This window comes from Pieris brassicae, chromosome 8 (assembly GCF_905147105.1).
Source record: "Pieris brassicae chromosome 8, ilPieBrab1.1, whole genome shotgun sequence".
In the NCBI taxonomy this organism is placed as follows: domain Eukaryota; kingdom Metazoa; phylum Arthropoda; class Insecta; order Lepidoptera; family Pieridae; genus Pieris; species Pieris brassicae.
The window spans coordinates 5291890-5312045 of NC_059672.1; the positions used below are offsets into that span (position 1 = coordinate 5291890).

The 20156-nt window shown below is 33.9% G+C and overlaps 1 protein-coding gene across 3 annotated transcripts in view; it reads right to left on the reverse strand.

The window, feature by feature from the left end:
- Nucleotides 1-20156, reverse strand: part of LOC123713873 (dual 3',5'-cyclic-AMP and -GMP phosphodiesterase 11) — a 155412-nt gene that overhangs the window by 120494 nt on the left and 14762 nt on the right. For all 3 annotated transcript variants that reach the window (XM_045667778.1, XM_045667784.1, XM_045667785.1), the window contains exon 2: nucleotides 2247-2327. The gene's annotated coding sequence lies outside the window, so the exon portion shown is untranslated. The remainder of the gene's footprint in view (nucleotides 1-2246; nucleotides 2328-20156) is intronic.

The window sequence follows — 20156 nt, forward strand, 5'->3', positions numbered from 1 at the left end:
GCGGTATTGAAGGGAAGCTGTGTAAGAGGTTTATTTTTAAAGTCTTCTTTAGATTAAACATCATTAACAAAGAATGCTTAGACCCAAAAGTACGACTTGTGTATCACCAACTTGCCTATTAGAAAAAAAACAAACGAACACGACAGAAATACAGAAATCTAAGGCTTTAATTAAAAAGCTTGTAGCACCAGTTATGTTACGTAACTTTAGTTAAATTACATATAAATATTTTAGGTAATAATTAGAAGCATAAACCAAATGTACACGCGTCCATGCGTCGGGTTGTCTCTCTCCCTAAAATATGGCGAGGGGGACGATGGCTGGCCATGCTTGATACTCGTGAACGGGTGCTACTTGTGGTGACTGGTCGTACTTGAATTCGTGTGTGCGGTGATGTTAGTTATTTCGACTATGTATTTGCGTGTTGTTCCCACGAGAACGTAAGTGCGTGCTCCTATTTCACCATACCTCTTGCTGATCTTTGACAATCTGAGACAAATCATTATTTTATTATTATTTACTACTTAAAATGTCATCTGGAACATGGTGTAATGGTTGCAGCTCCTTAAAAACGTTGTGTAATACAAAAAAAAAACTTGACGATTAAAAAGAGTGGCGGAGAGTTTATTCCCAGCTCTTCTCTTCCGTTCTACGCCCTTGATTTGGGAACTGGCAGTAAATGTAAAATTAGTATGCATATTTCTTTTTTTTTTGACGTTCATAAGTGTACAGTGTATTACCTATATAAATAAATGATTTTTGACTTTGACACTTGTAGCCAATATGGAGCCATTTAGTTTTTACCACACTCATAAACTGTATTATAACGTTCTCGTTTCCGACAATGTCCAACAACATAAGTGTCATTTAGATCTATAAACCTTTAGATAAGGCAAGTTCATTTTTGTTAGCGTCGAACCCCTAATTTTCTGTAACTTATAATCTCATGTTTTAAACCATAAGAGTCACTTGTTATCCAACAAAGAGTTATTTTATAATACATCGGGTATTTTAAATTCGTTAAAAAACTAAGCCGTGAGCAGTGTTAATGAGAGTCTAGTGGCTTCAGCGTGCGACTCCTGTGTCTGACTTTTAGAATGTTAATTTTAATTTCGCTAGAACGGTAAAGGTGACTGGTATGTACATTTTCCTATGCTACCCCAAACAAATTCGAAGTTTTTCCCGAGGACAAACCCAACTACGCAATAAAACTAAATCTTTCATTAATTTTCATTTTTTCTCGCTACAATGACCTTCCTCAGAGTTTATCATAATAATAATAATAATTTTAAAAAATCATAGTCTGCGATTAATTTTAATTATACTAGTATAACATAAATAATTTCTGACAAAAACATATTTTTTTAAATAACGCGTTTTAATTATAAACGTTCGTGTATCAAGTGATTTAACCAAAAAATTCAAAACAAGTCGATAAATTAAAAATTAAATGTAACCTCGGCCATTTTTGTCGTACATCGAAAAGTTAATTTTCCAAAATTACTTAATTCACAAACTCAATGTCGTTCCAATATCGGAATATTAGTTATTTCGCCCATTTACCGTTTTCAGAAATTATGGATTTTCAACTTCAATTCAAGGGACCAATTATAGCATTAAAACCGCAAGTCTTACCACTCAAACATTGGCAACGTATATACATCAAAAATACCTGACACCTAATAAATATATAAGACGATTTTAAAGAAAAAAAATTTGAGAATTTCAAGTCCGTTCTAGACAGATTTGAGACCTGGCAGTAACTGTAAATTTAGTAGTACCTAAAGTGTGTCACCTATAAATGATATTTTAATTTAAAAATATATTTTACTAAGCGGGTTTGCACCTCTCTTGTCATCCATGATATTATTTACCGGGACGTAAGATAAGAAAGTAACATCGATTGCATATGTCTTCAGCCGTGGTTGTCATGGGAATAATGCTCCCAAATTACTGAGTACCAGAGAGCCTGGAATGACCAAGTCGCACATACTGGGGGTATGTACACATATGTACCCTAGCATTTCAAAAAAATGCTCCATTAATTTAGTTCATATATTTTTTTTTAAATATTTACCATCATCTTTATTCAATGTAGATTTGTGATAAAATGTACCCTACCGATAGTCTGTTTTTCACTACTACGTAGAAGTAAAGATGATACGTATTAATTGTTCTTGGGTTTGATTAAAGGCAATGTAAACGTTGATACTTCAAAAATAAATATTTTGGTTAGTAATAATTACCTGGTTTTCTCCGCACCCGCCATTGCACCGGCTGCGGCGCCGGGCTACCTCCGCCCGACGAGGCCAGCTTGAAGCAGTCACCTAAAACAAATTTAATTTAAATACAATAATGGAAAAGCGACATCTATTGGCATTTTAAGACAACGATTTTACTTTAAGTTTTGTTCTGCGTAAGTTGTTGCCTCGTACTGGTGACGTAGTACGATAGTGTAGTGCTAGATGGCGCTGATAACAAAACTGATAGTCTATTAAAAATAGTTGTTACTTTAAAAGTAGAACTTCACGTAAATAAGATATTTTCTTTACTATGAAATACGACGCAATAAACTGTAACATTGTCCTAACCTACCTAAATGGCAAATATAAATTTTCCTCAATACATGCATTATGTAAAACAGCTGAAATGTAATTGTATTTCATTTAATTTCTGTTCACACGACAGCGCAATTAAGATTACTATCGCATTCTTCATTAATTAATGTTCAGTTGGGGTCGTTAAGTTAACTATAACTTAGATAAAACGTTGTAGTAATCAGCTGACATATACGCAAACAAATATTCAATGTTGAAACAATTTAAAACAGCCAAACAGGAATAAAAAAACAACACCTAATACATAATTCATTACGAATAAAAATTTTCGACGCACGTGCAAAACTAGGAAATTTTAGTGTGGTAAATACCTTACAATGCCAATTGTGTATCAAAGTTTGACCATATATGCACCATGTGTACACGGAATATTTTACACGACGCCTTCCATTTTCAAGTTATTAAGGTCGATATTATGCGATCCTTGGATAGATAAAATTCAAGCGTGGGTGCGACAAAGCTTTATATAAGAAATATCACAATTCTGAATGATTGATGAGGACGGATCCTTTTGAGCCTTTTGTGTGGATTGTTTTGTTAATATCAAACATGGAATAGTGGATTATACGAGTATAAATGTTTATTTGTAGGTTTTTAACTAAAAAACCTATCACGTACAAAATAATTAATGCTAAATATAGGTACTCTCCGGTCGTAATATCGAGCCGTCGATTTAGGTTATAGTAGGAAAAGTTTGTTGCACTATTTACTTAATATTTGTTTGAATTTTTAATTTATATGCAATAAACCTTTAAAAATAAATAATTAAAACCTAAATGAGAAGGAATTTTCATTGTATTTGCTTTAAAGGAAACCAGCCTTCACTTATGCAGACCCTATACAAAAGATCATTTGTGTAATGGATGAGTACACAACAAGTTCTCTGTGGTACATGTTGTATTTTTTTTTAATTGAAACTAAATACAGTCCATGTTACTTAATCATCATTCACGTCCTGTTTTATTTATTTATTTGTAGATAGATTTGTTTTACTCAAAATAAATTGAGTGTCTATGTATGTTTGTAATTTATGATCTACTCTGAAAGCAATACATTTTATCTGTCACGACATTGGAACGATTCGAAATTCAAATTTAATGACTTCGTGTTCAAAAATTTCAAATGTCGAACTCCTACTTTACAGTAATTATATAAACTAGAAAGTAGGAATGCATTGATTAATTAAGCTCGTAGTTAAATGATCCGCGTGGGACGACAAATTATCCCAATCGAGAAGCATGTCAATTAAAGTTTACAGTTACACTATTTAGTTCGACCATATACTATTTAGACTTATACCACAATATAAACTAAAAAAATATGTATGAAAAGCTCAAACAAATAGCTCTGAATATATGGATGAAGGACGGTGCTGGTCTTCGAAAGCTCTTCTAAAGGGTGGATGGTCGACCAGTTTAACCTGTGACTTACTTATAATAACTTCATTACCGCGTTTTAAGGCAGTGATTGAAGCCGTATATTATAAGTACAAATACATTCAGTCATGAAACGTATGTGCGTATTAGTACTATGACGCGTGGGTAAATAAAACATACCGCAAACATCGTAGTCGTAATTTATGATAGTGGGAAGATATTAATTCCTATCATAATTGTAGATAATTAAAATAAAATATAAATATTTTCTAGTCAAAAAATTACCTCTAGAATGAAGAAAGGAATTTGCATCCCTGGTCAAAAAGAAAAACGCTGTATCTATGTATATTATGTTTTGTAGAGGATGTCTTAAAGAGTGCTGGTAGCCGAACGATGTTTCTTAAATCGTGTGAACAGTATTTTCGTACATAAAAAAAACATTAGTCCGGTTTAGTAGGGTTCGAACGCACTGTGGTTGAGAGTTGCACGCCTAACTCTGAGACTATGTATATTAATGAATCGCAAAATATGTTGCTGTTGCATTTTTTATTAATTCCTTAAGCTTTGAAGAAGGTTTTTTATGGAAAAAAATCATTAAAAATGAAAAAAAATTGTTTTACTTAGGTTTTTATTATAAAGCGAACAGTCTATGGGATAGCAAAAAGAAGCGTAAACAATCATCGCAAACTTGAAGCCAATATGACCCCTTCAGTTTTTACCTCACTCGTAAATTGTAATTTAACATTGTCGTTGCCGATACTGGCCAATAACATAAGTGTCTCTTACCTTTAGGAACTCTTCATTAGTTTTTTTGTGTCTAGTGTCCTGATGTTATATTAGTTATAAGCTCATGTTTTAAACAATTAAAGCCAGTTGTTACTTGTTACCCAGCTTCAAACAAACTGTTTTTTTTAACATATTAGCTTTAATACCGTGACACGAAAGAATAATTTCACTGTATTATCGTCACTATAATTTGAATTTGATTTACACTTCGGTCTAAGTAACACGTGGTTGGCTATTAGCATAGCCAAAAATTAAAAAAGTAGAAATAATTGAATTTCACGGTATTTCGTTTACTTTTTTTTTAATGTAGGCAAACGGGCAAGAGGCTCACCTGATGTGAAGCGATACCGCCGCCCATGGACACTCACATTGCCAGAAGGCTCGCAAGTGCGTTGCCGGCCTTTCAAGAATTGGTACGCTCTTTTCTTGAAGGACCCTAAGTCGAATTGGTTCGGAAATACTTCAGTGGGCAGCTGGTTCCACATAGTGGTGGTGCGCGGCAAAAACTGCCTTAGAAAACGCTCAGTTGTGGAACGACGGACGTCGAGGTGATACGGATGGTATTTTGTATTTTGCCTTGACGTCCGATAATGAAACTCAGCTGCGGGTATTAGACCGAACAACTCTTCTGAACACTCCCCATGGTAAATGCGGTAGAAGATGCAGAGGGACCCAACATCTCTACGCAACGCCAAGGGATCAAGCCGCACGGAAAGTGGTTGGTCGTCGACGATTCGAACCGCTCTTCGTTGAATACGGTCAAGTGGAAGGAGCTGGTACTGGGGAGCTCCCGCCCAGAGGTGAGAACAGTATTCCATGTGGGGCCGAATTTGCGCTTTATAGAGTTGCAAGCGGTGGCCCGGAGTGAAGTACCGTCTCGCCTTGCTGAGCACACCAAGCTTTTTGGAGGCTAATTTAGCCATACTACAAAATAAATTTAATTTAAATGCTTTAGCCTCAATAACACGTGGTAATCATGATATTGAATTATAGCTTATATGACACGTTTGTCGGTTTACCATAGCAGTGGCATCTATGGATTGCTTACTCAATCCAGTCGAAAAGTATCGACATCTGTTAGAATCTTTTGGAGTTAACAGATAATTGTGACTGTCAATTAATTATAAACAAATAATTTGCAATAAAATAAAATTGCGACTATAATTAAAGATCTAAGCTATCCTATCTCTTAAGTTGGACCAGACTGCCAATTTAATTTAAAATCGATTAAGTTGTTTAGGAGTCCATCGCGGACAAACATCGTGACAGGAGATTTATATATATTAAAGATATGTATTTGAACATAGTCATACAACAACCGCCACCGAACTTAACTCGTGACTAAGTAATTTTTTTAAGGCTTCATGTAGCTCGTGGAGGCAGTTACTATATACATATATAAGTTTATCCTACAAAGCACAAACGAGCTATATCACTCGTGAGGCGTCCTAACAGCATGCTGGCGATAATAGTGGGAAGGCTAGATTGTCCTTACATGGATTATTTCAATGGACTATATGTGGTGTGATGTGACGGTAAAGCGGTGAATTATATATGACCTACCTTAATGTAAGTTACATACTAGAACATATATTAAGGACAATATTGTAACTAACACAATAATAATCATATGATCTGATTACATAATTATATAACCAAAAATAAAAACTTTCTGATAACATATAACTTACGTCATTTTATCATTTAAATATACGTTCGGATAATCCACAATTTAACCTACTACGCAATTAGAACTAAACAAACATGTTTTCTTATCGCACAGCACGATAAGAAAATACTGTGCGATGATTGAAAACTGAGTGACGTCATTGCAACGCTGAAACTATGTTTTTTCATATCGGCGTAAATATAAAAACTTTAGAAAAAGAAATATTTATTTATATAATAAATAAATCACCAAGACGTTGAGAACACAACACAGTCAGCGCGGCAGTGCGACTTTGAAGCCTTGCAGTTAAAGATATTAGGATATTAAAGAATAGCCCTAACTTCAGAATATCGGTGCATCACCTCTGGTCAGGGCAAAAAAATTAACAGTTCACTTTAAAATAATTAATGCGGATGAGCATTTAAATCACCAACTATATCTTTAGTTATGGTGTAGTTGGAATGGTCATTCCAGTTATAGGTTTTAAATATATCTAAAAAAAGCGTGAACAGTGTTGACCTAGTGGCTTCAGCATGAGACTCTCATCCCTGAGGTCATAGGTTCGATCCCCGGCTGTTCACCAATGGATTTACTATGTGCGCATTTAACATTAGCTCGAACGGTGAAGTAAAACATCGTGAGGAAACCGGCTTGCCTTAGACCCAAAAAGTCGACGGTGTGTGTCAGTTACAGAAGGCTGATCACCTACTTGCCTATTCCATTCACAAACGATCATGAAACTGATACAGAAATCTGAGGCCTAGACCTAAAAAAGGTTGTAGCGCTATTGATTATTATTAGTAACATAAAAGCAATTTTTATAAAATTACCAAAACTCCTCTGTTATCACTTAATCTATTTAGCATATTTACGCCATCTATTGTCGTGTAGTTGGTTACAATTCGGAATACCCTAAATCTTAAAACCGAACACAGAGACAAGGGCGTAGATAATATAAACTGGTCACACTCTTAAGTTAATAATAACATTATTTCTATTAAATTAAACTTAAATTTGTGAAAGTTGACTCATTAAATATCATAATTCATATGATGTGAATCATTAAACATTAAAATATAACCTATCTCAGTCAAGAGATATGTTAATAAAAACACATAAAAATGAAATAATCGCGTGTTTAAAAAAAATACAATTCACATTGACTGATGTTTGTTCAGGTGTTCATTTAAAAAAACGTATTATTAACATTATCGCATTGCTTTTTGTTTTTCTTAAAAACTATGTTACGAGAAAAATATTTACTTAATACTCGTATATAAAAGGCAAATTGTCTGTGAAAAATAAATTTAGAAAAAGTGAGATGTCTAGCAACACCAAAGCCTAGGACGTTTGTGTAACACTGGCGCATTATATATATAGAGTTGTGTTCACAATTTCGTTCCCATACTCCTCCGAAAGGGTTCGACCTATTCTTATGAATTTTTTTAAGAATATTCAATATCTATATTTCAAACCCCCAAGTGACAAGGGGTGTCCACCCCAATTTTTTTTAGACAATTTTTTTTGTTTTTATTTTTTTATGATACATCATACAAAAATACGTACAACCCAAAGTTCACCCCTCTACCATCAACTCCTATATTTTATTTATTACTTAAAAATGATGACTTGAACTCTTGAGGTATATAGAGAAATATTCACAGAAAAACAAAAAAAAAACATTCTCGAAAACCGAACAAGGGGAGTTATATAATATAAGCATAGCAAAAAGTTCCATGTTGGTATGTGCTAAAAAGGTAGGCTAAGTAAAATAATATAAAACTTCTACGGTTGCATATCTTGCCAGATCCTCAATCCTAGTGATCAAGCAGAATGAACATCCTTGTAGCAACGAGACACGATGAATTGCTTTAAAAACGGTTTCACCTTCCAATAGCGATGGCAATAAGCCAATCGTGTCAGGCTTATCGCTTGAATACAACTATGGTAAAAAATATAGCTTCCGTTTACTCTAGTTATTTCTGGCTTCTACCAACAAATTTATATAAGTGTTTCCTAATGATGACGCAGCTTGTCTAAGGCGACACGAGCGCTATTAACGAAAGTAATAACATACAATTTCCATCTTATAAATAAGGTAAAGTAATTTCAGTTTAATTAATAACTTGTTAAAGAGACATTTTTAACCCACTTGGAAGCCACAGCTATATAATAACGAACTAAAATTAAAAACCTTAATAAAAGATACCTAGAAATGACGTAAATTTGTTTGCTTACTTGGCATGGTCACGCCTTTCCGCTATTACCGCCAGCATGTTTTCACCAGTGATACAATTCGCGTGTGCATTTTGGTATAAAACTAGCCCTCTAACTTCGCTTCGCCTTAATATGATTTGTTTCCTTAGCTTACCTTTTTAGCACCTAAATACAAAACAAAATCTATGGTAACCCATGGAGAATGGTCATTTTTGCAGATTGAAGTATGTACTAAAAAAACTATTTTTTTATATCTTCTAATTTTTCTTTACATTAAAATCTTCCGCAGATTTCAAGGAATATATAAACGATATCGAATTATTCCAAACGTCGTAAAGCATAATTAAATGTATAATATTTGAATAATGGGATTTTAATTATGCGATAATTAATATGTAAATTTGGTTTATTAACCGGCTTGTCAACCCTATTACTACTCGTACGAAACTGCCAGTATATTATTTGCTTTTAGATTGATAGTGATATGATATCATCGCGATAGGCAAATACTTTCAAGATATTAGTCGCACAGCATGACACTTAAGTGATTTACGGTATGCTTTTTATGTAATTAGTAACTTCAATTGCATTATATGCTAATGGTACACGGCTGAAAGAGTGAAGGCCTTCTCCAATTTTCAATTCTCATCTATGCGACTCTTTTTCAATCTTATTAATAACTAATTTTATACAAGATAATCATGGGCAATCATGGGCTATTTGACAAGGTTTTGAAAAACATCCAGATTATTCATTAGTGACTACAGAACGTGTACTATTGTATATTTTTTAATTCTATATTATAAAGTTAAATATCATATATAATTTTAATAAACCTTTTATGCTTGAAAACATGTAAACAAAGGTTAAGTTTTTAGTGCGTTAATTGTTATTCAGACATTATTTACAAGCATGCTACGGCGCCAACATGACATTCTACAAATTCATATTGAGAGAGTATTCTGAGAAATACGTTAATAAATAAGTTATTATTCCATAACGCCTGTAATGCCACATTTATATCGATTACGCTTATTACTACATTATTTTTCATACTGTCAAATAGCCATTTGGGCATGGTGCTTCGAATGAAACAGTCGGTCAGTCTTCTGGCCCACCACAATCATGGACGTCTAACCGTCGCTGAGCCTCTATAATTTAGTTTTGTTCTTTAAAATCCCGTACTTATCAACGTGTTACAGGATATTGCGTCTGATTCTTTTTAACTATAGATTTTACTAACAAATTAACAACATATGTATGTACCGTAATAATTGTTGATTGTATATATGCGATTATTAATTGGTTTGTTTGAAGTGTGAAATTGTTTTGCTACTATTTATTTTGATGACACTGTTGAAATATTTAAGATTATGAGTTTTGTTTAATTTAATGTACTAAATATAGAGAGAATAAAGATTCAGAGTCTATGTAGTACATCATCCATAAAACGATTTCAAACTAATAAGTAATATTATTGCCAAACTACACATTTAACTGTTTTACCAAGTCTAGAGCGCTTCTAAAAATATGGAATTCTCAGGGGATACGGTCAATAGAGTGTCACTTGAACCGTAAAATTCTGGGCTCTTCAGACCTTACACATGCTGGTATATATAAAGCCTTATAATCGACAAATTTTATCGAATATTTAGTTTTAAATAATCCCGACATATCCAGACATGTATGCATATAAAAACGTTACCATTTATATTACAAGAGGAAAGCGGGCTAGAGACACACCTGTTGTGCGTGATACTGCCCATGGAGACTTACATTTCCCGAAGGCGCGTTCGGAAATACTTCAATAAGCAGCTGGCACAGAATAAGTAATTAATGAAGACAAACATTTAAAAGAAACTTCTCGTACTTAACTTATTAATTTAATATTACTTTTTAATTCCACTTGACCATGATCTATGAATCTGTGACCATACTTGCCGTACGCGTAATGTCCAGACAATTTAAATGCTCCAATGGAAGTGATATATTTCAGATAGAAATCAGAATTATGAAGTCTTGGATTATTTATGCTATGAAATAGCTGTAAGATGTCACTTGAAGTACGGAGAAGGAGAAATGAACGAACTTTTGTCATAAAGTCGCGTCGTACCACGACATATAACAAGTTACACACAGAATACAGTAAATAGTAGAAATATACTTTAAAACTAATCTTATATTTATGGAGAACTCAGCCAGTCTTCCACGTCTTTGTAGGAATTTCTGATAATCAGCGCAAAATTCCAGAAATTACGGGTCGTTTATTTATGTCTTCTAAAAATTAATCTATATATCAATAATTAAAGTCACAAAAATCAATTGCACTGACAGTGGGATCTGTACGGTATCTGCTTAAAAACCTTACAGAAGTAGTACCTTCTGGTGTTACGACAGAAAATAGATAAAAAAAATATTAAACGTGACCAATCAATTGTACTTCATAGAATTTGCATGATATAAAATGGTACAAAGTAAAATAAACATAGTGTACGTTAAAGCTTACTTGAAACGTTTTACTGCATAAAATTTATTACCTCGAATACTGTCAACATATGCTTTATAAATGTCTCTGCGTAACGAAGACTACAGAACCGATTTTAAGAGTTCTGCTGAACTAAATGTGTACGTACATAATTTTTCTCACGTGCTTGGAAGCCTTCCTTATACTCAAATATCCAATTATACTCCAAATTTAGTGCAAACTGATATTTTTGTATAAAAATTCGGTTGATAATGTTACCTCTGGATACTAGTTACATACGTTTCACTGTTTGTGATTGCAGTTTATCGATTCTATTTCGGGTGTATTTATGTTCTGCACAATAGCACAGCAGTTAAACAAATTGCAGGATTTTATAGCTAGAAATAACTGCGTTGAACAAGATGAAAAGTAAGCTTCCCCGCATTATAGTAAAATGTTCCGAGGGCCCTGAAAGCTGCTTTGTGATAAAAAATTAGCGATAGTCTGTAGAATAATTATGCGTACTATGTGTGTGTATTTTTACTTGTATTTTAAATCTATGCAACGTTTTTGAATTTCGAATGTTAATTGCGTAATACTTCTACGGCATTGAAAAGTTTTTTAATTTCGAATGCCTTCTTTCTAAACATATGCATCAAACAGCAAACTTTGTTGAGGCGGAAACTGACCAAATAAGTATCAGAAATGTACCGGAAGTAAACAGCACGCGTGCAATGAATTACGTGGCCTTTAGGTCCACCGCATATAAGCTTCTCCCGTATTCATATAACATCAATGAATCCTTACAAATGTCGATTTTAATATACATTTAGTCGTCAAATATTATGAAAAGTCGATAAGTTCGTGGTTTAATCAGATTAGGATAAAAAACTGCCGTCATCGGGGAAATCGTAGACATTTACTACGCACTTTGCTACCTCTAGTGGGCTTCCGCGTACAGCTTCCAGACCGATTGACCACCCCGCGACGGCCCAAGCCGAGGTCTCGCAGTGTTGAGTCCCGCAATCCGATCTAATCAGTCAAGGCCCTTCAGGCGACAGCGATATTCCGTTAAAAAATTATGTTCGTAGTGGTAAAAGCTGAGATTATCTTCTATTAGCGACACCTGGAATCTGCGGCTACAAACAGTGTGATGACGTCATACCCTGAATTGCGCAACCGAAAAATTTCAGTCTGCTATGTTTATACACAACTTCTTCGGCCTTAGCAAGTCTTTTGTCTTCGGACCGGGCCGTCTGTAGTAAGACAGGTCAAGGAACCTCCCTTTAGGTCGGAGGAAGAGCATACATTTTTCCTCCACAACATATATGAATCCTGGAGAAGAGAGAGGATACGTAAAGTTGCCGCTAGGGTTGGATTTGCTTTGACTAAAACAATAATCCAAATCTATTAGCTCTATAGAAATGCCGTGTCTCTGACAGACCTTACAAAGCCCTTGGATAACAAGTCCCTGAATAGGAATAACGTCATAAGCGACATTGAACTTAAGCAAACAAATACATTTCAATAAACCTTGATATAATTCACCATTATGACGTCAAAAACAGATAAACGTGTAAACATTGCAGACAAAGTGATATGGATTTCAACGTTTAATAATACAATGTATTATGTAAAATGAAAGGCAAACGATAAAGACCTCTGGGAGATTCAGAAACGAAACTTTGCTCAAACTATGACTGATGTGAAAAACACTCATATTTGATGTACTAAAGGCAAAAGATCGCTTGGACCGCCAACGAGATTGACTGATCAAGTCAAAGATTCAATACTTTACACGACCGAAATTGGTAAAGGAAAATTATTCGCGCCAGATAAATATAACTGACCACTATACACAGACATGAGTTGAGTCCGAGAGAGATACACACTTGTTCGTGCTGTACACATCGTGAGAAAACCACAAATGTAGACAACGTATCTGTCACAAATGTGATTTATTTATGATGAAGCATATATTAGATAACACATATATATATATATATATAGAAAATATTATCTATGGCGCAGATATTTATGGCCAATCCAAATGTAAAATGATACAATATATATTATACCTCTATATCTAACCCATATTATTAAATCTTAATTTAGTAATTTGGGGTTAAATCACAAATTCTTGGCAATACCCACGTGGCCTACATGTTGCGATAAAAAAATATTAGAATATAATATAATAAATTATTCTGGTAACACATGAATACTTGGATAACTAATAATGTAGTACATGATGAAGTAGGGTTTTATACAAAGCACAACAAACTTACAAGCCTCTTACGACTTTGCCTGTTAAATCAATATTTAAATGTCAAGAGTTTTTTTTTCATAGACTTTTTATAATAATATTTGTTAATATGCAGTAAATAAATAAAGGATTTCAGTAATATTGTTCAATCAACGAAATATCCATAATAGAAGCACTTTCTTTTCATTATATGCTAAATGAATTCCAGCACCTCTGACTTGATGTTTATTTGACCAGATATTTTTTTTATTTAATATAAATACTTTTATTTATATTTATTTATTACTACCTTCAGGAGAAGGCAGAGACCACGGATCACCATCATTTTTACGATTCTGTCATAACTCCTTCGCTTCATCCACACGACCAATCTAAATGTTAAAGATACTTTTAATTTGTCCCTTTCCAGGTATGTACTAGACGACATCATGATCCACGCTTGCTTTGTATAGCCTATTTGTTAACCGCTATCCAAACCACCTAAACATTCCCTTTCGTATCATGTCACTACGTCCTCTTTATCTATATATATATATATATATATATATATATATATATATATAGATAAGAATCCCTATTTCCTTTGGTCAAGGCATCACGCGTGAACGAATGCACGGATTTCGCTAATTCTTTTTTGTTGTGTTTGTTATTGTCAGGAGAAGGTTCTTATGAAAGAAAGAAAGAAAAAAACATTGCATGGAAAATTAAATGAATGTCGTTACATTAAATTAAACATTATGCTTCGATTGGAGTTATTATATTGATAAATTACATACATAAAATAATTACAGTCGCTAATTGATTGTGGCATTAATCTTGAAAATCCATGTTTTTCACATGGCTGCCGCCGTTTTATGTCGCCTGTTTCCATGTCGAAATACCAACAAAACTATTTATATACACCAGAAAAACAAACAAATATTGTTTTATATCATAAAGCATTTTTAGTAATTTATACCAATTCGAAATCAATATTCATAGTTAAGACAGGACAACGTCTGTCGGGTGCGCTAGTATCTTATAAATAAGAAGTAATAATAATTGATGTTTAACATAATCCTTCGCACGTAAATAACTTAATACCTACAAAGAACGGGAAACCAATCGGATAATATTATTATGACGCAATTAATTGCATTACAAGCATCTGTAATTACTTAAACATTTATTATGCATATATAACTAATGCATTTTACTAATATCAAAATCTTTGACCTTATTTATAAGTACGATACGTAGCTATTAATCAATTAGTTCTTATGAATAGTTTATAAGGCCGTTAATAACTACGCAAGGATGACGATGTACAATGTCCAGGTACAACGTCCTTCCACCTGGAAACGCATCCACTAACAAAATAGATATACATGGGCTGTGTTAACTGCCTTTTATGGTGTATAATTTTTTTTATTGATGTTCTCTTCAATACAATGATGTAGTAAGTATGGTATATTATATTAGGTCCTTACATATGAAATTGGCGTTTTGTCGTACGCCGCTTTGTCCTCAAATACCTCCTCTTTCGTTAGGAATTTCAAATTCAAATTTGTACAGCTATTTACTCATGTATTTGTGCTTCGATGACCGTCAATCATTTGTTTTTTTCTTCTTTTTTTTCTGTTTGCGTCACTCATTTGACAAAATGGAAAACTCGCATTATTTACGAGTACGAGTTCCGCCGTGGCACTAGTGCTGCGGAAACGACTAGTGTTGCAAAAGAAAACACAGTTCGTTTTTGGTTCCAACGTTTTCGTACTGGAAATTTCGACCTGCAGAACAAGCCCCGTGGACGGCCGGAGACCCAAGTCGATAATGAAGTATTGAACGCTATTGTGGAAGCGGATCCATCGCAAACCACGTCCGAGTTAGCTTCAGGCTGCGGTGTTAGTGGTAAAACTGTTTTAATTCACTTGAAGCAAATTGGGAAGATTATAAAGCTTGAGTACCTCACGAATTGACTGAAGCAAACCCGCAAACGTGCGTCGACTGCTGCGTTACATTACAGAACCGGCACAATAATGAAGGTATTTTAAACCGAATCATTAACTGTGATGAAAAATGGATTCTTTACGATAATCGGAAGCGCACAGCGCAATGGTTGGATCCTGGCCAGCCAGCCAAATCCGGCCCCAAGCGAAAATTAACCCCAAAAAAGTTACTTGTAAGCGTTTGGTGGACTAGTGCCGGTATTGTTCATTGCAGTTTTCTCAAAACTGGCCAGACTATTACGGCTGATGTATATTGTCAGCAATTGCAAACCATGATGGAAAAGCTAGCGGCTAAACAACCTAGGCTGGTCAATCGCTCCACGCCACTGCTACTTCACGACAACGCTAGACCACACACTGCACAACAGACGGCTACCAAATTAGAAGAGCTTCAATTGCAATGTCTAAGACATCCTCCGTACTCCCCGGACCTTGCTCCAACAGATTACCATTTTTTTCGAAATTTGGACAACTTCTTGCAAGGGAAAACATTTAACTCTGATGGGGCAGTCCAAATCGACTTCACAGATTTTATTGATTCCCGTCCGACTGGTTTTTTTAGTAAAGGGATCAATGAACTACCTATGAGATGGTAAAAGTGCATAGAAAACAATGGTTCATACTTTGATACCATACAAAACGCCAATTTCATATGTATGGACCTAATATATGGCGGCATTCGTAACTTTTCACGTTCTTCTATATTTTAACTAGCTGACCCGACAAACGTTGTTTTGTCATGTATATTATTTCCAGGATTTTTTTTTTAGTTCAATAAAAATGAACCATCTACTATAATAAAACATAGGGGTTGATTGTAGAGAGGTGACCAATTAAGTGTTGTATGTATTTTTGTATGCTGTATCATAACAGAATGAATAGTCTAATAAATAAAGATATTTTTTTGGAGTAGACACCCCTCATCACTTAGGGGTTTGAAAGATAGTAGTTGATTCTCAGACTAACTGAATATGCATAAAAAATTGATAAGTATCGGTCGAGCAGTTTCGTTGGAGTATGGTATCAACCGTTGTGACACGAGAATTTTATACATATTTTAATAATCCACACTATCCTACTGTGATATTTTGAATTATTGGGTAATTCCTATTTGGGCTTCTGTAATGTAAAGGAAATAAAAGTTCCTTCAAAATCTTTATGCGCCAGACATGGCTGGCCATAAAATAGGCGACCACAAACTACGTGTATAGAATAACAATCAAGCGTAAAACGAGACGAGTCGTTGAAATTCCATAGCTTCCTTATAATAATTTAAGCAATCAAAAATACTATACTAAAATTAACATTGTATTGAATATATATATTTAAGCCACAACGAATACCTTTTCACTTTATTACTTATAACCCGTCGTTTCTCCTGAATACCTCTAGATATTGATAAAGACAGATCTACAACCTTTCTCTAAAGCTCAATCATCGTTAAGGAAAGAAATATTTTCTTCCATCCGTCTTTTCTTTTATACATTACAAATCCGAATACGTTTTTCGGGTTAATATACACCCTATGGCACTCGCAAATAACGTGACTTTCTTTTGGGAAAAGGACTTTCAGAATCGGTTTAAGCCGTACAAACTTTATCTCTTTACAATATTAGTATGGGTGAAAAGTACAGCGAATATGAATTACGGACCAGCATTACCAATACTCTGTAACCGCCTACAGCGATAGCAATCCTGGCTTTTAGTACCGACCGGTTTAAGTAATCGCTCTAACTTTGAACGGATATTGAAAGAACTATATACTACACAATGTTATCTCATGTCAGTCGTGCATGGCAAAGAAATGTTTAAACTGTGCGTTAAAATGATTGTATAATTTTATATTACATTAAAATACATTTACACAGGATTATTATATTTTAGAGTTTAATTTACAAAGTAACAATGTTAAATTTATTTTTTCTGCCAGTCCTTAAGTCAAGGGCGTAGAACGGATAAGAAGAACCTCTTTTTCTCTTCCACTCTTTTCGCTAAGTTTTTACTTAGTCAGTTATGATTCAGCTTTATGGAACCATTTTCTATTCCGGTTATTTCGGGACCGACTCAAAGGTTTCACTACAAACCTCCGGGTCTTGCAAGTTTTAATGGGCCGCGATTATCCCTAACTTTTAGTGTACACACGTAAGAAGTGAAACTTCTTTATGACCTTATTTTTCGAAAAATGATCTACTATATGCAACTTTACAGAAATTTCTTAAATAAAGTTAAATTAGATAAAGTTTAACAAAAGGCTTTTACTATCTTAGAAATGAATATAAATAATATAATTATTTCATTTCACCTTATTACTACTAAGATTATTACAGAATTTCATTAATTGTAATTGAATTATTACTATCATTGTTATCGTGATTATATATTTTTGTAATTAATGGCTTCGAATCAATCGTGGTAGGGACAAGAAAAAATGTCGCGTAACGGAAAAATGTGACGCGTAACCGAATAGTGTGACGGTAAATTGGTTGGAAGAACAACGCCGATAAAGAAGGTTCACTTCAAAAATCTCTGGCTTTATATTTGCATGATTATTATAAACATACAAATACATTATAAGAGGTAAAATAATTAATTTAAAATTTTCTTAACTCAGTATTTAGAATTTTTAAGGTTTTTTTTTATCGTAAGACTGTTTTTCTAATATAGAAATGTATTTGCCTTACTCTTAGTAATAACGACCTCACAATACAAACCATATATAGCTAAATTACGGATAAATTACATATTAATATTCATAGTCGTGACAAATTGCTACAAGAGACAATCCTATAAATGAATTTCCTACGGATGAGTACTAATTAAGCACAGCCCACGCTCGCTGTCAGATACGCCATTTATTATGCATTCGGGGACTTGGAGAAATTATGCACGTAGGTTGTATTGGTAAAGCTGGCTCGGATATTTAACATAAATTACAAACTATATATATATATGGATGTTGATATGATTTCGTATATTAACAATCGCACTGTCGTCATAGAAAAATTACATAACTTCGGCGATGCTAAAATATGAGTGTTACTGTTTAGACTCATTTAAATTCTTATTGGGTATTACGAAAAACCGTTTGAAGAAATCGCTGAAACTAAGGGCGCCATAATATTTGCCGCAATGTGCCGCGCGGCTACCGCACTGATGTCGCTAAGTTTGAGAATCGTAGTGTAGTACATATTTTCACGATGGACTCTGACAAAGAAACACTGTTCTTAGTGTTATTATAAAAAACGATACGATACGAAACGAACGATCCATTTCGTTAACCCAGAAGAAGAATTGTCAATGTGAAATAAAAATATAAAATAATTGTATTAAAAATATACTTATCTTTTTCACTTGCAGTTTTTTTTTTAGTGAAATTCTCAATAAACTTAATGCATGATTTTTACCTCATTTACCGCATTTGTCGGACCTCGAATCCCATATCGGATGACTCTCAACCTCATCGATAAATTTTTCAACCTGATTTTCGTTCATGTTACAAGACTATTAAACAAAAAAATACGTGCGAGCAGCACTAGTCGATCGATGAACTGATGCGTGGCCGCAGCACGGGTGTAGCGCTGCAACCGCGCGTTGTTTAAGTCCCAATTAAAGTTTGCAATTGATGTATTTAAGGGCCAAAATGACGTAACCACTGAACAACTACTTTGAACAGTGCTCAGACCGAAATATTAACTACATAGAGTTGACGTTTACAGGCTAATAAAAAATATGAAGACAAATATCAACAGCCATCATAATCAATACATACACAGCATTTAACTCAGATTTACGCCGTTGGAAATCTGTCGTTTATTTGTTATTAGTCTGAATATATGATATTTTAAATTAAATTTGAAAAGTTTGGGCCAAATCAAGCTCGCTAATTTTTAAATGAACTTAACTAGTTTTGAAATCCTATAAATGTAATATACATGATTTCAAAACTAATTTTCTCCAACTTCAACACATTAATATAACTTTCAAGTTTCTAACTAACAACGCTTGTGGTTGGCTTAATATCTAATCTAGGATGAAACTCGCCCTGCCATGTGCTGAATATTTCCCCAGAGCAAACTTATATTTTATCCCTTATACAAGTTCCTAGAAATTACATTCAAGCAACTTATAAATCGGTTATATACCTATTATAACAGTGAATTGTCATATCATCTTGAATGTAAACGTAATAAAACATTCAACAATTATTTAGAGGATATAATCCCGAATTTATTGATTTTTTACATAACTTTTCGTATATCCCCGTGTTTTTAGCTGAAAAATATGGGGATAGAAATGCTTGTAAATCAATGCTGAAAATTGCAAATTCTAACTTTGCGACAACAGTTAGCACTTATATTCAATAATTTAAGTAGACTCACCAATACATATTAAAATGCTATGTCTCTCGCTAACCAGTGCTAAAAATGTATTGAAACGTGTATCTATGTCATATAATAGACTATAAAACACAGATTCTTTAACTTTTAGCACGTTAAACGTAACACTTATACAAATATTTATTATTAATCCAATGGCACTATAACCCTATATAGGTCTTGGCCTCAGAATGCATCATCTCTATACACAGTTGATCGATGTTTGGATTTAAGACATGCCGGTTTCCTCACGCTATTTGCGCACATAGGTAGAAAATTCCAACAAGAACCGGGATGATTATTTTACAGTACATATATAGTCTTTCTGATTGATTTCTACATAATGAAAGTCTCCTCTCTTAATTAGTGCAATCTTACCGTTATCTTTGGTCCCTC